The sequence below is a fragment of the Nicotiana sylvestris genome, chromosome 11 (assembly GCF_000393655.2).
Source record: "Nicotiana sylvestris chromosome 11, ASM39365v2, whole genome shotgun sequence".
NCBI lineage: Eukaryota > Viridiplantae > Streptophyta > Magnoliopsida > Solanales > Solanaceae > Nicotiana > Nicotiana sylvestris.
Genome location: NC_091067.1, coordinates 59,079,080 through 59,105,157, shown reverse-complemented (window position 1 = coordinate 59,105,157; position 26,078 = coordinate 59,079,080). Strand labels below are relative to the sequence as shown.

At 39.4% G+C, this 26,078-nt stretch overlaps 1 long non-coding RNA gene across 1 annotated transcript; it reads right to left on the bottom strand.

Annotated features, from left to right (window-relative positions):
- Positions 1–2,154: 2,154 nt before the first annotated feature.
- On the bottom strand, positions 2,155–10,954 carry LOC138882101 (uncharacterized). The gene is made up of 2 exons (XR_011403602.1): positions 10,419–10,954; positions 2,155–7,494 (listed from the first exon to the last, which is right to left on the bottom strand). It is a non-coding gene; the product is annotated as an uncharacterized lncRNA (long non-coding RNA).
- Between the last annotated feature and the right edge of the window lie 15,124 nt (positions 10,955–26,078).

Genomic DNA, 26,078 nt, shown 5'->3' with positions numbered 1-26,078 from the left:
GCTCCAGTACCAGTATCTACACACATTGCAGAGTGTAAGATTAGCACAACCGACCCCATGTGTTGGTAAGTGTCTAGCCTAACCTCGACGAAGTAGTGACGAGGCTAGGACCAGACTACCAAATAAACCTGAGCAATTAAATCATATACAACAGAAAGTAAAAGCAGATAATCACAGTAAAAGTTGGGCAGGGGAAACATGCTGCGGGGAGTAATAGATAACAACAGAATACTCAAGAAGAATGTAAAGAAACCAAAATCCAATTGCTAACAATGAAAAGGAAAACAAACACAGAATTCACTTTCATTTCTTCCTTGCTGCAGGTGTGCAACCCGATCCCATTTCACATATCTCGTTGCAGGCGCGCAACCCGCTCCCATTTCACATATCTTGTTGCAGGCGTGCAACCTGCTCCTGTTTCATATATCTCATTGCAGGCGTGCAACCCGCTCCCATTTTATATATTTTCGTGGCGGCGTGCCCCCCAATCCCATTTCATATATTTCGTGGTGGCGTGCCATCCGATCCCATTTCATATATTTCTGTGAAGGCGTGCCACTCGATCCCATTTACAAATCAGCATCAACCACAAAAGAATCCCGGCAATGGAACAAGAGTATAACAACAATATCCCGGCAAGGGAGACAATATCGTAAACAATAACATCCCGGCAAGGGAGACAATTTCATAACAATAACATCCCGGCAAATGAGACAATATCAAAATCTACATATTAAGCATGGTTAAATCTCAATGAAGTCACACAATTACAACACTAGACCCACGGGCTTGCTTGACACCGATGTATAGATACTCGTTGTCACACCTCCTTTTTCCTACACCCCCGAGAAAGGTATAAGGGAGTTTTTTACCAACTTAAAGTGACAATCGAAAAGGGATTACTTTTTAAGTTCAGAGTCACCACTTGGGATAATTTATGGTGTCCCAAGTCACCGGTTTCAAATCCCGAATCGAGAAAAAATTGACTCTGTTTGACAGTCTGCGAACACAGAAATCCGGGTAAGGAATTCTGTTAACCCGAGAGAAGGGGTTTTGCATTTCCGAGTTCCGTGGTTCTAGCAAGGTCGCTCAACTGTTGTAATTGGCCTATTATCTGATTTTAATACATGTTTTAATCTATGGTTCGATTTTAACTTTATAACCGCTTTTATTTAAATATTTTTTAGAAGATTCAACGTCACATAAAATGCGTCTTGAACCACGTCACATAAATGCACCCGCAGTTCGCAACACATTTTATTTAACGTTGTTGAGATTTGGATTTGGGTCACATAAATGCGCACCCGAGTTTAGGAAGGTAAATTATTAAAACAACACACCTAAAACAACTTCGCACTTTCAAGTTTGCGAGGGCCATGAAAATTCAACTAAATGGCACGCCTCGAGTTCTAAGGATTTAAAATTAATTAAGTGAGGGCCATGAGTTTTGGAATTTTAATTGGCATGGCACGCCTTGAATTATTCCAAAGGGTTTTATTATTCGAAGCTGTTATAATCGGGTTACATGAAATGCACCCCGAATTGAGATTCACGTATCGTAACCATGTCACAAGAACCGTACTCACGGCCACAATGGTTTATGACTAAACAAATGGAATAGTAAACCAATGTGAACTACAAATTAACATGGGAAAACAGATTATTATTTTTTCCTGCAACACACTCATTTTAAATCTGTTGTAGCTGTACACAGTGAATTGATAACAGTTGTGACTATGGTGCATTATCTATGCAAGTTCCTTTTCTTAACCTTATCCAATTATTAATCTAAATTCTAACAATCATTACCCTTTAACATTGAATAGATCAAAACCCACATTGGTCAGAGCAAAAGTAACACCTAGATACAGCAACTATTACCGTGAAAATCAAAAAAGAATACACAGCCGCAGTACCCCAAAATACTTCGAAGATCTCTTTTCAAAAAGAGAACTAGTGACAACTCAATTTCATTGAACAACTCCGACTTTGCAAAACTAGTATTTTCCTACTAGTGGACTAGAAAATTCATATTTTCTTGAGCTCTTTTACTAATTTCAGTTTCTGGGTATTGCTCAATTTGATCAGAAAACTTTCCAAGTTCAACACATAATAACACAGAATTAACTGAACAGAAAAAGGAAGGCATTCGAATCATAGAAAATATCTCTTTACTTCATTTTGCTTGTACTTTATATATCTTAACTGAAAGGTGAACAACAAAAATAAACCTCAATTATTGAAACCACTGCCTTGGTCACAAATATAGTATTTCCTCCAAATGGATAGCATGCCGACGGAATTGAATGGAACTATTCGTCTACAAGAAGACACCAAACTTGACCGCAACCTACAACTACGACCTCGACGGAATCGGATTCGAATGAACGAGAACCTCTCGGAATTGCACATGGACAGCTCGTCAACTTGACTCGCACCTGTGGTGTCATTTTGGACGATTTTGAGGCTGTTTTTGGTGTGATTTTCAGCTGATTTAAGGATGGTTTTGGGGCTGATTTCGGATGAGTTTTCAGCTGTTTTAAATGGTTTCATTGCTGATTTTCCTTTGTGTTTTGGCTGGTTTTTGTAGATGGCTAAGTGGTGCTTACAAACTACAATTTAATGGCTGAAAAAAATGGTGTAACAATGGCGATTTTGAAGAGAAAAGGGAGGTGTTTTTGGTGGTGGATTGGCTACTGTGAGCTGATTGCTTTTGTTCTCGCCAAAGTGAGAATGATATGAAATTGGTGATTTCTTTTTTGTAAAACGGCGGATTCCTCTAGGTGTTAGGTCTAGGTTGTTAGGTACTATTATATAGGGGTAGGGATTAGGTTAGGATTATGGGCTTGGGAATTATGGGCTGTCCACAATTAGGCCTAAAAATGGGTTGTTCGAGCCAAAGTTTTATTCTTTCCCCGCGAATGAGATTAAAATATGATCTCATTTATTAATTAGTCTTACTTAAATAAAATAGCTGTTAAAATAAGACTAACCATTAAAATAAATTATTTTTTGGTATTTTTCAACATTAAAAATGACTACAAAACATTAATGGAATAATTTTGTAATTTTCGTTTTTCTTGTAATAAAATAAAGTAAAAGAGTCAAAATTAATTAAAATAGCTATATTAGGTCTAAATTAAATATTTACGTGCTAAAATATGAAAAATCTTGGGGAAGGTCAAAAGTCACATGTCTACAACTGGCCCCTCTTTGACTGGAAACGCAAAGAGTTTTCAGACAAAGAACGACTAGACAGGTTTTTTGACCCGACGCTTATTTGGGGGAGACTAAAACTGAGAAAAGGGGAATGTGACCGAGCCCTGGTATCTTAGTTGTCTACATATCCTTGGCTATAAAGGAATCATGCCACGTGTAGTTCGAAACTGAATGAGGTGATGGAGTGTACCGAGGTGGAGAGCCGATTGAGGTGTCGTCGAGGTTCCGATCCGCGGTCCCATTATTATATCAAAATCAAAAATGAAAAAGACTAACTAAGTCTATCAGCTACGAGTTACAAGGTTCCTATCTACGAGTATTCTGAAGCTTGATCTTGAGTCTTGATTGGTTCTTCATGCGGACTCTGATCTGAATCTTGATGCTTGTTAGCTGCAGGTGTTGGTTCATTCTTCTTCAGCTTTTTCAAATCAAGACGGGACATGCAGAGTTTGTGACCTCAGGCATGTCTTGAGCAGCTCACATCTTTCATTAACTTCTGCATTTGGATTCACTTCTTGTCTTTCTTTTTGTTTTTTTTTTTGTTTTTTTTCTTTTTATTTTAGATTGTGACTAATTTCTGTTGATCACCTCGGACTGCTGACTCATATTCTTGACGCGAGCTTCTTTTGTCGCTGACCTAAATTGCATTCTGAATTGAATTCTCTTATTTTCCAGGCGGGCGCCTGATTGCTGAACCTGAACCGTCTTCTCTTGTTACTTGACACTGTTTTACCTTGCACCTTGAATCATTTTCCCTTGAAACTTGAACTGTCTTCCTTCGAAACTGCTTTCTCTTGACACTTGAGTTGTCTTCCCTTGTTCTCCAGGTGGGCGCTTGATTACAACAAAACAGACAAAACAAAAGAAACTTTTTCTACCCTAGTTTGCACTAGGAGGATTTGTGAGTTGTTAGCAAAATTGTAAACCACTTGTGCTATTGATGCAATGATGAGAGTAAACTAAAGAATAGACTAGGAAAACTATAAACTAAGCTTGACTAAAGTAAAGACTGACCCTATTCTCCAGGCGGGGCCCCCCGATTTCAGGAAAACTAAACATTGATAATCTTAAGAAAACTAAAAAATTGACTTCCCCTTTTTTTTCAACTTCACACTTCCTCTTTTTTTTTAAAAAAAATTATTATCCTAAGAGAAAATTCATCGGACTAGGGTTTCTATCTTAGGAGAAAGATTGATCAGACTAAGATTTTGATCCTAGGAGAAAGTTCATCAGACTAGGTCTCTTTTCTACTTCTTTTTTGGTATTTCAGGAAAAAGGTTCATCGGACTAAGATTTCTATCCTAGGAGAAAGTTCATCAGACTAGGTCTTCTTTCTTAGGTGAAAGATTCATCAGACTAAGATTTTGTTCCTAGGAGAAAATTCATCAGACTAGGTCTCTATCTTAGGAGAAAGATTCATCAGACTAAAATTTCTTTCATAGGAGAAAGTTTATCAGACTAGGTTCTCTATCTTAGGAGAAAGATTCATCAGGCTAAGATTTTGATCCTAGGAGAAAATCCATCAGACTAGGTCTCTTTGTTTTGGCATCTTAGAAGAAAGATTCATCAGACTAAGATTTTAATCCTAGGAGAAAATTCATCAGACTAGGTTTTCTATCTTAGGAGAAAGATTCATCTGACTAAGATTTTGATTGGGAGGAAAATCCATCAGACTAGGACTTTTTATCCTAGGAGAAAAAATGTAAAGATCAATGACAAGATTTTATGCACAATAGCAAGACAAACAAAGGCAAAGATTTGAGAAACTTCCCTTTGTAGTCTCTTCTCTTCTTTTCTTTCCCTTTTTTTTTTTTTTTTGAACCACTTTCCTTGCACTGCTTTGTTCCTGTTTCACACAAAGAAAAATTGGTCAGTTTTGAAAATGGTAGTCAGTTTGTGGCCTTGAGCCTAGGGCAGCTTGGCTTTTGCTCAATCAACTTGAGTCGGTGTTAAAAGACTTTTGTTCTGCACCAACTCTGATTGTTTCACACCAGTACCATTTGTATTTGCCGCTCAAACAGCCTTATCCCAATTGGAGATCTTTGCTTAGGTGACCTTTTTCGATATCTTGAATGACTTCCTGCTTTTGAGCAATTTGTCTGTCAGAGAGAATCACCAGTTATCTTTGCTTGCGCCAAGTAGGGTGCCAAGAGTCTTTAGGGGGAGCCTTTGAATGAATCCTCAAGGCATGTTGACAGTAACAACTGAGTGTGTTGGCCAAATTCACTTTGTGTAACTGAAAAGCTGGTAGCAGTTTTGAAATCTTTTTTTTGCTTGTTTCGACAAGGACCGACTCAGAGTGGAGGACACAATGGTGCAAAGAAACAAATATTAACAAGAAATGCCCCTGTCGGAAGGACAAAAGGAAGAATTGTTTTTTCCAATAACTAGCCTTAATGATCATGACATGCATTTTGGACTCAACGGCATGGTCTATCAAACTAATCCAATCTTCAATTTTACCATTCTTATGATCTTTGAAGTCAGGCCTATCTGTGTCAATCCTTTGCATCAGCTTCACGACTCACTTTCGAGTAATGGTGCCTCGAGGGGTTTTCACCAACAAGTCTCTCTCATTTATTTATCTCTTTTTACCACCGCCTTACAGTGCCCGTAAAGGTTTTCACTAGCAAGACTCTCATTTTTCTTTTTCTTATGTTTTCTTGCATGAGTAACTTGACAGTGTTCTATGTCGCGTGACAACCGTTGCTCATTGCATGCTTCTCTTGACATTCTTGAAGGCATATCGGGAGGTCTTTATTTGGAAGGTTTTTGGATAGGGTTGGACGAAAGGCCGACATGAGGCTCAAAACAGACTAAAGATGACGGGGTTGTATACTTACAACTTTTGGAATTGACTCTTTTAAAAATGAAATAAAATCTCTGCCCCAAATTCAGCTATTGGGGATTTGTTTTTGAATTATTTTTTCTTTTAAATTCTTATTTAGTTGGACCGAACCGTGAGGCTGCCTACGTATCTTTTTTTAAGGAATCAGGTCGAACGTAGTTCAAACATCTGACCTAACTAATTTTTTTTCATTTTTCTTTCTGTTGTTTTTTTCTTTTCTTTTCTTTTATTTTCAAAATAAGTTGCCCCAACTTCTGTTTTCTGGGGGGTGGACCTTTGACTGTATTTTTTTTTGAACTTTCTAAGAATTGCCCCAGTTTGTACTCTTAGGACATGGATTTTTTTTTTTCTTTTTTTTACTCTAAACTTGATTCCAAAAGAGGGTAGTCAAAGAAAATAACACCGGCTCAAACGGGGTAGCGAAGGATGTAAAGTGTTTGGGTAGTAGAAAAAGGGCCTCCCAACCTCGAGAACGTCAAACATGATATCTTTTCGCGATCACAGCATTGACGAACATACCTGTCTTCTTGGATCTTTTCCAGTTAAAACTGTATGAGAAATACTTTCCTCGCTGTGAATTACCCTTGTCAATTTGGGTGACTTTTCTTGGATTTTGTCTTGATGTAGAAGACGTATTTTGCCACTAACTGATCCATTTCAAGTTGTCTGGAATACACCTTCTATTGAAAATCACTTTCTATCTCTTAGTGCTAAACAATTTCAACCCGTCCGATTATACTTAAGCCCGATCTTCTCAAATGATTCAAAAGGTAGAGATCCTTAACTTCCATGAGCATGACTACTTTGGTTCCATGTAAACTCAGCTCATGCTTATTTTTCCAAATGTTTCCCGTATCTATTCTTCTTCAAAAGTGTCTCTTTCTCACTTATCCAATTCAAGACTAAATCAGTTTTCTAAGATCTGACCAAAAATTCCGCATGCATGTCGTGTCACTAAAACTAGCGTGAAAAGAATTATGTACAAAATGGACACAAAATGACTGGCTGTTTTTTATTGAATAAAGGATGAAAGATCCAATAACAAAGAAAGAAGAAGAAAAGAAGACAAAAATAAACTACCATGGCTGAAAGATGATTGACTTTCCAGTTACTAAGCGACATCTTAGCCACACATTCGCACATCAGCATTACTACGACATTTGACCATTTTGATTACTTTGGATTCAACACTCGAATTTTGACAATCATCCCGAGCAGCCCATGTTTTATTTCTCAAATCTGGTAAAGTCAACCCCACATTTGCCTCCATTTTTAATTTTTCGCCGCCAACTTGCTTTTTCGTGACCTTGGATCAACAACAATGGTGTTTGTTCCATTGGTTGAGAAGATGCTTTTATTTCCGAGAGATCTTGGATTTTTTTTGTGACTCGCCATTGCAAACCAACAAACCGACCACCTTTGACTAGCTTTTATTTCAAAACAACAAGCATGTTAGAATAAACACTCACTTTCTTTTTCCTTTTTTCTTCTTTTTTTTTTTGTTTCTTTCCTTTCTCTTTTTTTTTTTGTTTTTCTATCTTTTTTTCTCTTTTTTTCTTTTTCCCTTTTTTAAACCATTCGATCGAACCTGAAGTGGGTTTCCTACGTATCATGTGAGAACATGAATCAGATCTTGCGTAGTTCGGGAAGATCAGGAATAAAGTAAATAAACTAAATCTTTTTTTTTTTGGATTTTGATTTTTTTTATTTTCCGAAAGAAAGACTTATAAAGAAGAAAGAAAATATTTTTTTATTTCGATTTTTCTTCAAAATTTTTGCAAAGAAAGACTTCTAAAGAAAAGAGATATTTTTTTTGAATATCGACCTTTTTTTGAATTTCGAAAGAAAAACTTCTAAAGAAGAAAGAAAATATTTTTGGAATTTTATTTTGAACTTATGAAAGAAATGTTTCAAAAGAAAAAGAAAATATTTTTGAACCTTGAATTTTCTTTTTGATTTTTTGAAAGAAGAATGAAAAATATTTTTTGAATTTTGAGAAGAAATTAAAAGAAAATATTTTTGTATATTTTTTTTTTAAAATTGGGGTCTAAAAGAAAGACTTTCTAAAGAAGAAAGTAATGAAAAATATTTTTGATTTGTTTTTTTTTTAAATTGTGGGCCGAAACCGATGAGGGTTGTCTACGTATCTCACATCCGGTGAGAATCAGACCCGTGTAGTTCGCCAAGTTTTGACGGAACAAATGAAAATATGACTTATTTTGAAATAACTTTTCTTTTTTTTTCAAAATTTCAACAGAATTTCAGGGTAATTCAAATACCTACATCTCACTCTCTTTTCTTTTTTCTTTTTTTCTTCTTTCGATTTTCATTTTTTTCATTTTCTTTCTCTATTCTAGAAGCCAGTCAGTATGCAAGCTTAAATAGATAGATACGCAAGTAGCACATAAGATGTATCAGGATGGTCTTTTAATTTAGGTGCACCTGTCCTAGACGGACCCAATCCCTGTGTTGAGTCCCCAAAGTCAAATGCAAATGATACAAACAAACATTCCTACTAGGGATCCAGCATAAGGCCGAGTTATTCTAAGCTAAAAACTTGGGTATATTGTTCTATACTTGTATACCCGAGCAGACAACTCGAGCCGAGGAGGGGGCTACGTACCAGGAACCAAAAGGCCATCCGGCTTTGTAACTTGTCCGAGCCTCTTTCTTATTTCAAGGTATGACACTAACAGAAGGAGGAGTCACGTCAGCGTGCACATACCCGAAGATGAGAAGAGAAGGGTTTCGTTACAGTTTATATACAGTTTAAATAATATCAAAGCGGTAAAAAGTGACATTGAGCACATTAGGCTCAAACAAGCAAAAAATCAAATAATAAATAAAGCCAGTTATAACAATTATTCTAAGCTTTAATTCTGGAACCCTAAACCAAAAGTTATGGGTTCTTATCCCCAGCAGAGTCGCCAGAGCTGTCACACCTCCTTTTTCCTACACCCCCGAGAAGGGTATAAGGGAGTTGTTTTCCAACTTAAAGTGACAATTGAAAAACGGGATTACTTTTTAAGTTCAGAGTCGCCATTTGGGATAATTTATGGTGTCCCAAGTCACCGGTTTCAAATCCCGAATCGAGGAAAAATTGACTCTGTTTTACAGTCTGCGAACACAGAAATTCGGGTAAGGAATTCTGTTAACCCGGGAGAAGGGGTTAGGCATTCCCGAGTTCCGTGGTTCTAGCACGGTCGCTCAACTATTGTAATTGGCCTATTATCTGATTTTTAATACATGTTTTTACCTATGGTTCGATTTTAACTTTATAACCGCTTTTATTTAAATATTTTTTAGAAGATTCAACGTCACATAAAATGCGTCATGAACCACGTCACATAAATACACCCGCAGTCCGCAATACATTTTATCTAACGTTGTTGAGATTTGGATTTAGGTCACATAAATGTGCACCCGAGTTTAGGAAGGTAAATTATTAAAACAACGCGCCTAAAGCAACTCCGCACTTTCAAGTTTGCGAGGGCCATGGAAATTCAAGTAAATGGCACGACTCGAGTTCTAAGGATTTAAAATTAATTAAGTGAGAGCCATGGATTTTGGGATTTTAATTGGCATGGCATGCCTCGAATCATTCCAAAGGGTTTTATTATTTGAAGCTGTTATAATCGGGTTACATGAAATGCACCTCGAATTGAGATTCACTTATTGTAACCATGTCATGGGAACCATACTCATGGCCACAATGGTTTATGACTAAACAAATGGAATAGTAAACCAGCGTGAACTACAAATTAACATGGGAAAACAGATTATTATTTTTTCCTACAACACACTCATTTTAAATTTGTTGTAGCTGTACACAGTGAATTGATAACAGCTATGACTATGGTGCATTATCTATGCAAGTTCCTTTTCTTAACCTTATCCAATTATTAATCTAAATTCTAACAATCATTACCCTTTAACATTGAATAGATCAAAACCCACATTGGTCCAAGCAAAAGTAACACCTAGATACAGCAGCTATTACCGTGAAAATAAAAAAAGAATACACAGCCGCAGTACCCCAAAATACTTCGATGATCTCTTTTCAAAATGAGAACCAGTGACAACTCAATTTCATTGAACAACTCCGACTTTGCAAAACTAGTATTTTTCCTACTAGTGGACTAGAAAATTCATATTTTCTTGAGCTCTTTTACTAATTTCAGCTTCTGGGTATTGCTCAACTTGACCGAAAAACTTTCCAAGTTCAACACATAATAACACAGAATTAACTGAACAGAAAAAGGAAGGCATTCGAATCATAGAAAATATCTCTTTTCTTCATTTTTCTTATACTTTATATATCTTAACTGAAAGGTGAACAACAAAAACAAACCTTAATTATTGAAACCACTGCCTTGGTCACAGATATAGTATCTCCTCCAAATGGATAGCGTGCCGACAGAATTGAATGTAACTGTTCGTTAACAAAAAAGACACCAAACTTGGCCGCGATCTACAGCTACGACCTCGACGGAACCGGATTCGAATGAACGAGAACCTCTCGAAATCGCACACGAACAGCTCGTCAACTTGACTCGCACCTGTGGTGTCGTTTTGGACGATTTTGAGGCTGTTTTTGGGGTGGTTTTCAGCTGATTTAAGGATGGTTTTGGGGCTGATTTCGTATGAGTTTTCAGCTGTTTTTCAATGGTTTCATAGCTGATTTTCCTTTGTGTTTTGGCTGGTTTTTGTAGATGGTTAAATGGTGCTTACAAGCTACAATTTAATGGCTGAAAAAAATGGTGTAACAATGGCGATTTTGAAGAGAAAAGGGAGGTGTTTTTGGTGGTGGATTGGCTACTGTGAGCTGATTGCTTTTGTTCTCGCCAAAGTAAGAATGATATGTAATTGGTGATTTCTTTTTTGTAAAACGGCGGATTCCTCTAGGTGTTAGGTCTAGGTTGGTAAGTACTATTATACAGGGGTAGGGATTAGGTTAGGGGTATGTGCGTAGGAATTATGGGCTTGGGAATTATGTGCTAGGTCCAAAATTAGGCCTAAAAATGGGTTGCTCGAGCCCAAGTTTTATTCTTTCCCCGCGAACGAGATTAAAATATGATATCATTTATTAATTAGTTTTACTTAAGTAAAATAGCTGTTAAAATAAGATTGACCATTAAAATAAATTATTTTTTGGTATTTTTCAACATTAAAAATGACTACAAAACATTAATGGAATAATTTTGTAATTTTCGTTTTTCTTGTAATAAAATAAAGTAAAAGAGTCAAAATTAATTAAAATAGCTATATTATGCCTAAATTAAATATGTACGTGCTAAAATATGAAAAATCTTGGGGAGAGTCAAAAATCACATGTCTACACTCGTCACTATGCCTATATGTCGTACTCCACAATTAACACATAGCAAATAAGACACAACTCCTAATCCCTCATGCTAAGGTTAGACCAAACACTTACCTCAAACTTTCACGGCCAAATCAAGCCTCAAACACCGTTTTTACTTTAGAATTCGCCTCCAAATTACTTGTATCTAGCCCAAATTAATTTAACAACATCAATAAATGATAAAGAATTCATACCCAATGGTTAATTATAGGTTTTCTATCATTTTTTCCAAAATGCCAAAAATCAGCCCTGGACCCGCTTGGTCAAAACTCGAGGTTTGGACCAAAACCTGATCACCCATCCACCCATGAGCCCAAATATGCAATTAGTTTCGAAATCCGACCCCAAAATGAGGTCTAAATTTCAATTAATCAAAAAGCCCTAACTCTACCCAAATTTCTAATTTCTACCATAAAAACCCTAGATTTTTGGATGAAAATTGATGAAATGTAATGGGAAATCGAAAGAAAAACATTTAGAATCATATACCAATACTTTGGGGAAGAACTTGTTTTTTGAAAATCGCCTCAATGCTCCCAAATTTTGAAAATATGAAGTAAACGAGTTCTGCCCGTTTTTGCTACTGTTTTAAAAATGACTGGGCAAGCCTTCATCGCGTTCGCGATGGGCCAGTCGCGTTCGCGATGGGTCAGGCCCAGCTGACCATCGCGTTCGCGTTCGCGGAGCTTCAGCTCCTAGAGCCTTCGTGTTCGCAGTCAGATGACCGCGTTTGTGTAGAACAAATGTGAAATCCCTCCCCCAGGCCACTAACCTTACGCGTTCGCGAGTGCCTTAACGTGTTCGCGAAGGGTACTCCCCCCACAGCTTCGCGTTCACATCCTAAGCTATGCATTCGTGAAGAATAAACTGGCACCTGAGGAAGTTTGCCTTACGCGTTCGCGAGTGGAACCACACGAATGCAAAGAACAAAACCTCTGTGCACCTGAGACAGCAAAACCTACAACTTTTCTAAGTTTAAAAACATCTCGAAATCCATCCGAAACTTACCCGAGCCCTTGGGGCTCCATACCAAACATGCATACTAACCCAAAAATATCATATGGACTTATTTGTGCGATCAAATCACCAAATTAACACCTTTAACAACGAATTTAGCATCAAAATCAAAGGAAATCCTCAAGAACACTTAAGTTTCAAATTTCACAATCGAGGGTCCGATTCACATCATTTCAAGTCCGTTTCTTACCAAAATTTAGAGGCTCAACTTAAATCATATATAAGACCTGTACCGGGCTCCGGAACTAAAGTACGGGCCTGATACCATCAAATTTAATTACGTTCAAATTTCCAAAAACTATAAAAATTTTAGTTAAATAATTTCCTTCAAAAATTTATTTCTCGGGCTTAGTACCTCGGAATTTGATTCTAGGCATACGCCAAAGTCCCATATTTTCCTGCGGACCCTTTGGGACTGTCAAATCACGGGTCCGGGTCTATTTACCCAAAATGTTGACCGAAGTTAACCTAAATTTTTTTAAAATGCAAAATTCATCATTTTTCACAAACTTTCACATAATGGCTTTCCGGATACCCGCCCGGACTATGCACGACAATTGAGGTGAGACAAAAAGAAGGTTTTATGGCCTCGAAATATAGAATTTAGTTCTTAAACAAGTCATCACATTCTCCACCTGTAAAACAATCGTTCGTCCTCGAACGGACATAAGAAGGAAGTACCTGAGTCAGAGAAAAGATGGGGATAGCGGCTCCGTGTATTGGGTTCGGACTCCCAGGTCGATGCCTTAACAGGCTGACCTCTCCACTGAACACGAACAGAAGGGAAACTCTTCGATTTCAATTGACGAACCTGTTGGTCTAGAATAGTTACCGGCTCCTCCTCATAGGATAAGTCCTTGTCCAACTGGACAGTGCTGAAGTCTAACACGTGGGATGGATTGCCATGATACTTCCGAAGCATGGACATATGAAATACTGGATGCACGGCTGATAAGCTCGGTGGAAACGCAAGTTTGTAAGCCACCTCTCCCACTCGATCAAAATCTCAAACGGACCAATGAACCTAGGGATAAGCTTGCCCCTCTTCCCAAAAGTCATCACGCCCTTCATGGGCGACACCCGAAGCAATACCCGCTCGCCGACCATGAATGCCATATCACAAACCTTACGATTAGCATAACTTTTTTGCCTGGACTGAGCTGTACGAAGCCTATCCTGAATGATCCTGACCTTGTCCAAGGCATCCTGCACCAGATCCGTACCCAACAACCGAGCCTCTCCCGGCTTAAACCATCCAACCGACGCCGCCTACCATATAAAGCCTCATAAGAAGCTATCTGGATGCTCGACTAGTAGCTGTTGTTATAGGAAAACTCCGCTAAAGGCAAAAACTGATCCACGAGCCTCCAAAGTCAATGACACAATCTCAGAGCATATCTTCCAAAATTTGAATGGTGCGCTCGGACTGCCCATTCGTTTGAGGATAAAATGTTGTGCTCAACTCGACCCGTGTGCCCAACTCATGCTGAACTACTCTAAAAAAATGTGAGGTAAACTACATACCTCAGTCCGAAATGATAGACACGGGCACACCATGAAGATGAACAATCTCCCGGATATAGATCTCAGCTAACCTCTCAAAAGAATAAGAGACTGCCACATGAATCAAATGTGCTGACTTGGTCAGCCTATCAACAATAACCCACATTGCGTCGAACTTCCTCTAAGTCCCTGGGAGTCCAACCACAAAGTCCATAGTGATACGTTCCCACTTCCACTCGGGAAGCTCAATCCTTTGAAACAAACCACCAGGCCTTTGATGCTCGTACTTTACCTGCTGATAGTTTAAACACCGATCCACATACGCAATAATATCCTTCTTCATCCTCCTCCACCAATAATGCTTCAACAAATCCCGATACATCTTAGCAGTGCCTAGATGAATAGAGTACCAGGAACTATGGGCCTCCTCTAAAATTAACTCTCGGAGTCCATCCACATTTGGCATACAAACTTGGCCCTACAACCTCAAAACCCCATCATCTCCTAATGTAACCTGCTTGGCACCACCGTGCTGCACCATGTCCCTAAAGACACACAAATAAGGATCATCATACTGCCGATCTCGGATATGCTGAAATAAAGAAGAACGAGTGAATGTGCAAGCTAATACACGGCTGGGCTCAGAAACATCCAACCTCACGAACTGATTGACCAAAACTTCAACATCCAAAGCAAGCGCTCTCTCACCGACCAGAATATACGCAAGACTGCCCATACTAGCTGACTTCCTACTCAAAGCATCGGCCACCACATTGGCCTTTCCAGGATGGTATAAGATGGTGATAACATGGTCTTTCAATAGCTCCAACCACCTTCTATGCCTCAAATTTAGCTCCTTATTCTTGAATAAATACTGTAGACTCTTGTGATCCGTAAATACCTCACATGCCACGCCATAGAGATAATGCCTCTAAATCTTCAACGCGTGAACAATGGCTGCTAACTCCAAATCATGAACAGGATAGTTCTTCTCATGAATCTTCAACTGACGTGAAGCATAAGCAATGACCTTGCCATCATGTATCAACACCACACCAAGTCCAATACAAGATGCGTCACAATAAACTGTATATGGCCCTGAACCTGTGGGCAAACCCAACACTGGTGCCTTAGTCAAAGTTGTCTTGAGCTTCTGAAAGCTCGCCTTACACTCGTCTGACCACCTAAACCGGGCACCCTTCTGGGTCAACCTAGTCATAGGGGACGCTATAGATGAAAACCCCTCCACAAACCGATGGTAGTAGCCTGCCAAACCCAAGAAACTCCAGATCTTTATAGCTGATGCGGGTCTAGGCGAGTTCTTGACTGCTTCTATCTTCTTCGGATCTACCTGAATACCCTCTGTTGATACGACATGACCCAAGAATGCAACCGAACTCAACCAGAACTCACACTATGAAAACTTAGCATACAACTGACTATCTCTCAAAGTCTGAATAACCACTCTCAGATGCTGCTCTTGCTCCTCCCGATTGCGAGAATAAATCAAAATATCATCAATGAAGACTATCATGAACAAATCCAAGTAAGGCTTGAACACTTGGTTCATCAAATCCATAAAGGTTGTTGGGGCATTTGTCAACCCAAATGACATCACCAAGAACTCATAATACCTGTACCGAGTACGAAAAGCTGTCTTAGAGATATCGGATGCCCTAATCCTCAACTGATGGTAGCCAGATCTCAAGTCAATCTTCAAAAATACCTTGGCACCCTGAAGTTGATCAAACAAATCATTAATCCTCGGCAATGGATATTTATTCTTGATTTTAACCTTGTTCAACTATCGGTAATATATACGCATTCTCATCGATCCGTCCTTCTTCTTAACCAACAACACCGGCGCACCCCAAGGCGAGACACTAAGTCTAATAAAGCCCTTTTCAAGCAAGTCTTGCAACTGCTCCTTCAATTCTTTCGACTCAGGCGGGGCCATACAATATGGCGGAATAGAAATGAGCTGAGTGTCCGGAGCCAAATCAATGCAGAAGTCAATATCCCTGCAGGTGGCATACCCAGCAAGTTTGAAGGGAATACCTTAGGAAACTCACGAACAACAGGCACATAATCCATAGAAGGAACCTCAGCACTTGAATCACGATCATATGCCAAATAAGTCAAACACCCCTTCTCGACCATACACCGAGCCTTCACATATGAAATAACACTAAGGGTAGAATGACCATGAGTCCCTCTCCACTCTAAATGAGGCAAACCCGACAAGGCTAAGGTCACAGTCTTGGCATGACAGTCCAAGATAGCATGGTAAGGTGATAACCAGTCCATCCCCAATATGACATCAAAATCAACCATATCCAAAAATAACAAATCTACATGAGTCACAAGACCCCCAATCATAACTATACATGAATGATGGATATGATCTACCACAATAGAATCACCCACCGGTGTAGACACATATACAGGGCACTCAAAGAATCACTAGGCATGAACAAATACAGTACAAAATAAGATGACACATAGGAGTATGTAGACCCTATATCAAATAGCACCGAAGAATCTCTACTATAAACCAGAACAGTACTTGTGATAACTGCATCAGAAGCCTCAGCCTCAGGCCTGGATGGAAGAGCATAACATCGGGGTTGGGCCCCACCACTCTGAACTACATCTCTAGGATGGCCTGCTGCTGGCTGGCTTCCACCTCTAGTGGCCTGAGCTCCACTTCTAATACCTCTACCTCTACCTCTAGCACCCCTACCCTCACCTTTAGCTTGCTGCACGGGCGTTGGAACACTCGGTGCCTGAACCATGACACGGGAACCCTGGTGCTGAGAACTACTCGATGCTCGAGGGTAAAATCTAGCAATATGCCTCATGTTTCCATAAGTAAAATAAGTCCTTGGCTGCTGCTACTGACGACCCTAAAAACTCTGAAGCGGAGGTGCACTGATAGGAGCTGGCGATACACTATAGGACTACTAATCAGAATACTGCATGTGAGAACCACAGCCACTTGGGGCACCATGAGAAGCCTGAAGTGCTGACTGAAATGGCCTGGGAGAATGACCCCTACCAAAAGAATCCCTACTTCCAGATGAGGCACCACTGAACCTGCCCGAATGATGAGGCCTCTTATCAGACCCTTGACCACTCCCCTATGATAGAACTATCTCAACTCTCCTGGCCACATTGGTCGCATCCTGAAAAGAAATCTCATTCCCCGTGTCCTTAGCCATCTGCAATCGAATCGGCTGAACGAGTCCCTCAATGAACCTCCCATCTCTCTCTCTCTCTCTCAGTAGGAAGTATAAGAAGAGCATGTCGGGCCAAGTTAATAAATCTGGTCTTGTACTGAGTAACAGTTATAGAACCCTACTGGAGACGCCCAAACTGCCTCCAATAGTTCTCCCTCTAAGTGATAAGAAGAAACTTCTCCAGAAATAGCTGAGAGAACTGATCCCAAGTCAAAGCTGGTGGCCCAAATGTTCTAGACAAACAGAAATCTCTCCACCAAGTCTTGGTGGATCCAGATAAGCAAAAAGTAGCAAAGTCGACCCCATTGGTCTCCACTATTCCCATGTTCCTGAGAACCTCATGACATCTGTCTAAATAATCTTGGGGATCCTCAGAAGATGCATCGCTAAAAGTGGTAATGAAGAGCTTGGTAAACCTGTCCAATCTCCACAAGGAATCATCAGACATAGTTGCTCCATCACCGGTCTGAACTACCACACCTAGCTGAACTGCTCCAACTGGCTGAGCTGTTGGAGTCTGAAACTGGAGAGCCATCTGCTCCAGAGTGCAAGTAGCAAGAGTCTGGGCTCCTCCTCCAGCCTAAGAGATGGATGGTACTACAGGAAGCAAGCCTGCCCAGGTGACACTCTCCATAAGGCCCACTAGACGGACCAAAGAATCTTGGAGTACTAGGGTAGCAATGAACCCCTCTGGGACCTGAGCTGGGCCCACCGGAACTGCCTGAGCTGGAACCTCATCATCAAACTCAACCTGAGGCTTGCCGCTGGTGCTGCTGCTCTGGGCTGAGCTCTGCCCCTACCTTGGCCTCTAGCATGGCCTCGGCCTCGCCTTCAGCCCCTCGTGGAAGCTACTACTGGGGGCTCGGGCTGCTGATTAGTTGATGAGGAAGTGCGTGTTCTCGCCATCTACGAAAGAACAGAGTAGAAATTCAATTAGCATAGAGAAACCAAATCGCACGACAAAAAAAATTGATGTGAAGTTTTTCCTAACTCTGTAGCCTCTGGGGATAAATACAGATGTCTTCGTACCGATCCCTCAGACTCTACTAAGCTTGTCCGTGAATTATGAAACCTAAGTAACATAGAGCTCTGATACCAACTGTCGCACCCCTTTTTTCTCCTTTTTGACGGGGAGAAGGTCCGGGTATCGACATTACATGGGGGTAATAACTCATTTCCTTTTGGGAATTTGGGTTTTGAAGAGTCACCACTTAATGAATTATGGTGCGTTAGGGAACCTAGAGCGATTAACTCACGGATTGGTTTGCATTACCAGAGATTTAGGGTAAGGGTTCGAGATAACCTCGAGGGGAAGGTGTTAGGCACCCCCTCTTGGTCCACAACGGTGGGTCTCGGTCAAACATATACTTGTGAACTAGTCCATTAACAAATAAATAGTTTTAAACACATAATTGCAAATAACAACAGGTTTTGGACATTACATGACTCAAATAATGAGACAACGTATTTGAACAAGTTATGTACATATAAAATTTTAATCAAAAGGAATTTGGGAAAGAGGGGTCCTAGGTTGGTTAGCCTATAGGATCACCCCACGCAATGCCCGGTAAACACTCATCAATGAGGGGCTACACATGAGATTAGCACGTAGTCATCATATCCCATATCTATCCTTTCCCACCACTTAGCGGTTATTAAAGCGAGTGTTGGTTAGCGATCTCTATTGTGTGCTGTTACCCGTCCCTTCTTAATGGTCCTAGAGGAATTTAAGACCTCTACCTATAGGCAGTTCTGGACAGGCCCCTAAGGTTTAAAGGAGAAAATACTAAGGCGACAAGCAAGAACACATAGGACTTCAACAGATAAAAGCATGAAATAGCAGATAAGAGGCTCAAGTTCACCTCCATAGATAATGCATGTAAAAAACACGACTCAAACACAAATAAGGGCAATATTATTAAACATTATCCTAAGACATGTTGTCTAGGCGAATATCAGAACATATGAGATATGCAGTCTTTATTTTGTAACCCAGAAGCAGGGCCCTAATCATTTCACCTACTGATTTTAAGCTCATTAATCATTAGGCAGTACACAGAAATAGCAGTTTCCAGTTTTATAAGAGTTGAATACCTAAGGCTTGCCTAGGCGTGGGATAGTGCACAGTCGTTACCAGAACAATTAGAAGTTCAGAAGTCGTTTTTGCCCAAGAGCATGTTGTTCTAGGTGTTACAAAGATACTGGGTTATTACTAATTTGTTTAAAGCAGGATGAGACTGTTTATATTCCTTTTCTTGTATTAGTAGTTTAACTAGGCGTAGCTGAGTGAGGATGAACGTGAACCTATACATGGTATCTAATATACACACATAAGGTATAGAATGATTGATATGCAAGAATCCTAAAGCAGGATTTCTAAATGCATAACATAGTTGTAGAACTTCCTAGAAAGCAGGATTTCTACATGCATAAAGGTCATAGCATTGTAGAGCATGCTGTCAAGTGTGCAGGAGCAACAATTTTATGTTAGTGCTATTATTTAGCCTAAATCAGGGTTTATAAGTGATAAAACAACGTCAAGCGAAATGCTGAAATAGTAAACCTAAGAACATGATATCTAATACATGGCATGCTTGGAATATATTTGTCCTAAACATGGATTCTAATGCACATATGGGAAATGTAAACTTAAGCCACTGTTTCTACCAATTGATATTGATAACATATATGACTACCCTCCTCTTTTCACTAGCCAACCCCCAATATTTATTTACAACAAATTATTACAGACCAATACTGCATGAATTACATAAGTAGAAAAGAAAACAAGAAGTAAAGCTATAGGAAGCCTGAAATGGGCCCAAATGATTTTTCCAATCCTCCAATAGCCTCAAATGCCAAATTCCATAGACAATATCATTATCTAGGTGCATCAGAGTTCCCTAGAGACCTTAAGGATCCCGAGCAGTGCGCACACTTAGACTTTATAACCAGAATTGAGTAAGTGCAGTGTGGAAGAGACAACTCTAGTATATCAGAGTTCAGAGGGATCTCATAGGGATCCCAAGGCAGTCACACACTGGAGGGGCAAAACTTAAGGATCTAAGAATGGAGTGAGAGTGTGTGACATAGTTTTGAAAAGGTTTTAGCAAAAAGGCAGTGTAAAAAGAGATTTAGTGAAATAATTTTGTAAACAAGAGAGTTGTTTAGTAAAACAGCTTTTAAAAACAGTTGTGTAATTAAACAAACAGCAGGTCAGTCAAACAAGTTCAGCAACACTCAAATAATAGTCCTTCACACAGAGGAATGGGAATTGGGGACACATAGAGCACATAGTATATAGGAGCATAACATTTCTTGTGGGGGTTTAAGGGATTAGGGGATAGCTATTGGTACCAACACAGTAGGAATTTCAGAAACAATCATAGAATCAACCATTTAAAGTGACAGATCAGCTTGCATATCAAAACTGGATAAAAAGTAGACAAGCATTCAAAACAGGGTAGAGTCATGTTGAGATAGACCACTAGGGGGGGGGGGTAGAACATGTTCTGAAAGGCCCTAAGAAGGTTAAGCATGCTAGATGAAGCAGTAATATAAACATGTCAATTGCATGTTGAACAATAGAACCATAGATAAAAACAAATTAGAAACATGATAAACTGAAGCAGTAAAAGAAACATATTGGTTTTGGGACTTGAATTGAAATCAGGACATACCAGTAGAGAGATAGTAAACACAAAGTAAGGAATATGAGAGCATAATAATTAGCCTTGGCTTGCAGCTGACTAACTCAGAATAATAACAAGTAACCAAAGAGAGAGAGCAGAAAAGTTTTGAGTGTGATAGAGTTTTGAACTAATGTGTTCGTGTCTGTAATGAAAAGAGAAGAGAGTATATATAATAGTAGCTTGAAACTAGATAAATTAAGGCAAGAATAACAATTGTACAGTAATTATGGAATTCAGAACTAATTAGAGCAAAATCAGTACAAGTACTCCATTAATTAAGGGAATTAGTTCAAACGATAAGAACATGTAGCAAATAAGGAAAGAAATCAATGTGTAAATGGAGCATATCAGACAAGTAAATAATTCAAACATAGTAGGCATAGAGTAAACATTAGTGCCAGGTTCAGAAAATTCTAATTAAGGAGATAGTCGGTAAGAATCAAGTAACAATGTAGACAAGGTAAGGGAATCAATCAAATTGAGTAGAAATGTAGGAATCGAAGGTTTAAAGGAAGATGTTCAAATCAGACAAAGAAACAGGGAATTCAGAATCAATCAAAGAGAAAGTCATGAAAAGAGTTAACATTTAGCATATAAATAAAGTAAGACATGGATAGTCAAGAGTCGACATACAACTCTAGTAAACATGAGAGTCAAACAATACTAATTCAGTGAGAAAGATGCAAGTATTGATGTGAACAGTCAAGATGACCATAAGCATATAGAATCAGTGTAAATTCAGGCTAAGAAACTCAGTAGAAACATATCAAGGCAAGATAGTCACGAGAAATCACAGAAACTCAAAAATGAGAACCAGTCAGTCATGCTGATACACAGAACCAAACAAAGAACCTTAAAAAATTAGGGCTTTTAACATAGACGAGTTAAAGATGTAGTAAACTCATAGAATCAGTCAAGATGTGTGAGAAATAGAAGTTTAAACACAAAGAATCAGTTAAACAAGGTTTTTTAAAAAGAAGTTTCGAAAACCCTAGTTTTAGAAGAAGATGAAAAACACTTGAAATCACATGATTCTTGTAAAGAACCTCAAGGACAGTGTAAAACATTCAAGAAACAAACTTAGATCGTCCTAGATCTGTACAGATCTTGGAGGCATAGAAAAGAAATTAGGGTTTCGGAAGAACTCATATAGAGATGAAGAAACCTATCCAGAAACTCAAAGATCGTAGCAAATATAGAATGATTTTGCTTGAAATCACACTGGAATAGCCAAGAACAGGCAGGAATGAACCCTAGATGCAAGTCGGCATGGCCCTGGGCCCTTGAAGACCTTAGAGAAGGCAAGCATAGCATGAGAGAAGCCATTGGAGGCTTAAGAGACGATGAAAGGTCACCGGAGATGACCGGAGATGGGAGGTCGACAGTTGAAGATTTGGGTTAGGTTGAGAGTATTTTGAGAGAGGAGAGGATCTTAAGGCGGCGGATGTGGAGAAATGATTAGGGTTAGATGGTCGTTGGAATTAAAAAGGAAAGAACAAACGAGGGTCTTTGATCTTTTAGATCAACAGCCAGGATCTGATGGGTTTTGGGTTGGGTAGGATGTGTTTAGGGCCTGGGTCAGGTAATTCAATTAGGAATTGGGCTGGGGTATTGGGTTGAATTTAGGCTAAAATTGAAATACAATTTGGCTAAGTTTTAAATAGCCAATTTAACACTATATAATTTATAATAAATAATAGATGATTTCTAAAAATATAATTTCATGTACTAAAATGATTTTAAATAGATATTTAATATTTTAAAAATATAGAAGATCATTTTATGCATATAAACGTAATTATGCATTAATAGGGCTATTATTGCAAATATATGCAAATTAGTTTTTAAAAATACAAATGCAATTATAAAAAATGTACAAAAAATATTTAAGCACTATTTAGGCCTATATATAGGATTTAGATGGCTAAATTACTACAAAAATAATTTGAAGGATAATTATTGGAAATTTTATAAGTAAAAGGGGAAGAATTAAATCATTTTAAAGCCTTAAAAATTATAGAAAAAATTATAAAAACCTCGTGCATGCTTATATAAGCATTTAAATGCTATTTTGAAAGTATATATGTCTATTAAAATATATAGAGAAAAATTAGGTATCAACAGCTGCCCCTCCTTACCCGGGAAGGATGAAAGAGTTTTCAGGTAAAGAAATGATGGCCAATTTTGACCGGACGGGATGTTTGGAAAGACCTTCGGACTCCTGTTTTTGAGTTGCCTACATATCCCTGGTCTTACAGGAATCAGGCCATGTGTAGTTCTGGATTCATCGGCGGAATATGCCGATGAAGTCATTGCAAGAACGGACATGAGATGCTGAAGCGACTATGGTGAGCAGTTAAGGTCCGAGACGGTTGAAGGAACTAGATCGAGATCTCTCCTGCTAGGATAGCGGTTGCTTACTGGTTACCTGCAGATAAAAGATGCTACAAACATGTATTTGCAAAAATTTAAACATGATGCAGATTCCCTTCGGACCATGAAGGTTGTCTTTAGACGGTTAAAGATGACGCCCTTGGACCATGACGTCTTGGGCCATGAATTTTTTAGTGAGGGATTTACAGGCCATGAAATAATGTTCTCGGTCTATGAAAATGGTGCCTCCGAACTATGACGCCTTTGAATAATGATAAGCAAATTTGAGAGATCCTCAGGCCATGGCATGGTGTCTTCCGGCTATGAGGATGATGCCTACGGATAGATTGGCGATATTTCAGCCCATGATATGCAATACTATGATGTTAACAAGACAAGGCTTAGTTTTGTGAAATGGAGGGCATAGTTTAGCCCGCTTGGAAAACAAATAGATAGTAAAATAGAGCAATATTTGTGCGAAAAGGGATAGTGCTTAGTCCCATGCGAATGTAGAGGCAGGAATTAGCCTCATGCAGATATGGAGGCAGGGATTAGCCTCATACAAATGGGGAGGCAGGAATTAGCCTCATGCAGATATGGAGGCAGGGATTAGCCTCATGCAAATGGGGAGGCAGGGATTAGCCTCATGCAGGTATGAAGGCAAGGATTAGCCTCATGCAGGTATGGAGGCAAGGATTATATGGAGGCAAGGATTAGCCTCATGTAAATAGGGAGGCAAGGATTAGCCTCTTGCAAGTATGGAGGCAGGGATTAGACTCATGCAAATATGGAGGCAAGGATTAGCCTCATACAGGTATGGAGGCAAGGATTATCCTCATGCAGGTATAGAGGCAAGGATTAGCCTCATGCAGGTATGGAGGCAAGGATTAGCCTCATGCAAATAGGGAGGAAAGGATTAGCCTCATGCAGGTATGGAGGCAGGGATTAGCCTCATGCAAGTATGGAGGCAGTGATTAGCCTTATGTAGATATGGAGGCAGGGATTAGCCTCATGCAGATATGGAGACAAGGATTAGCCTCATGCAAATAGGGAGGCAATGATTAGCCTTATGCAAGTATGGAAGCATGGATTAGCTTCATGCAAATATGGAGGCAAGGATTAGCCTCATGCAGGTATGGAGGCAAGGATTAGCCTCATGCAGGTATGGAGGCAAGGATTAGCCTCATGCAGGTATGGAGGCAAGGATTAGCCTCATGCAGATATGGAGGCAAGGATTAGCCTCATGCAAATATGGAGGCAAGGATTAGCCTCAGGGATTAGTCCCATGCAAAGAGCGAGTAGCAAATAAGAGTAGTGTATTTCTTAGCTGGAGATATATTCAATGTCTGATGGCCGGATGAATAGTGAATTTGCTTTTGCGAGCGCTGTTGTTACGTCAAGTGTGCATGCTTTCAAAGAAAAATTGTAAGTTTTGTCGGGGGAGGTTGGTTCGTGTTTCTGTCCACTGGCTTTGCTTTGCTCTGTTCTGAAAGCCTTTCGAGTTCCCCTGGGTGACACCTGACTGTTATGGAAATAGTGTTTTTGAGATATGCAATTATTGATGAAAATAGAGTTATTTAGAAATATGTTGATACATTAAGTTATTTTTGATGAAACAGTGACTATAACATATGTCAAAGGCATTGCAGCTCTCTTATATCGGAATTTGAGGGTCCTCCTCAAAATTCTGCCCCAGTTCGGTAGATGATATTTGACTATTTGCGGATAATAGGCCTTGTTGAATCTTCTTTAGAATTTTGAGAATCCTTCTCAAAATGCTACCCTAATTTCTTAACTGACTTTCTGGCATGCGATGGCATTGGTTGTACTTGCTCCGGAATTTTGAGGGTACTCCTCAAAATTCTGCCCCAATTTCTGAACTTGGGGGGAAATGAAAATTTTATTATGATATGACCGGACCCATAAGGCTTCCTACGTATCCCCTTTTAAATGGGAATCAGGTCAAGCGTAGTTCAATTACATTATATGAAAAAATGTAGATAATCTAAACATAGTATCTCTTGACTGTGTCTCAATTGATTGATTTTGGCCATATTTCTCCGTCCATTTCTGCAAGTATGAGTGCTCCTCCTGTTAGTACCCTGTGAACCATGTACGGACCGTGCCAGTTGGGAGAGAATTTCCCTTTGGCTTCATCTTGATGCGAGAAGATTTTCTTCAATATCAGCTGCCCTGGTGCGAACTGTCTTGGTTTGACTCTTTTGTGGTAACTTCTCATGCCATTGTTTGTGGTTCTCTACCATTTTCCTTAGTATCTTCTTGATGTTTTTGTTGGCGTCTTCTATGGCTCCATTCATCTGCGGTCTATAGGTTGTGGAATTTTTGTGCTTGATTTTGAAAGTTTCACACATAGCTTTAATCAAATCTTTGTTGAGGTTGGCGGAATTATCAGTAACAATGGACTCGGGGACTCCGAATCGGCAAACAATTCGATCCTTGACAAAATCTGCGATAACTTTCTTGGTTACAGCTTTGTAAGATGCAGCCTCTACCCATTTTGTGAAGTAATCGATGGCTACCAGAATAAACCTGTGTCCGTTTGAAGCGGTGCGCTCAATCGGACCAATAACATCCATTCCCCAAGCGGCGAATGGCCAAGGTGAGCTTGTTGCATTGAGCTTATTCAGCGACACTTTTATCATATCGGCATGCACTTGACATTGAAAGCATTTGCGAACATACTGGATGTAATCTGTTTCCATGGTCATCCAAAAGTAATCGGCCCTAAGTATCTTCTTAGCCAAGAAAAACCATTCATGTGCGGGCCACATGTCCCGGCATGTACATCCTCAAGTAGCTTA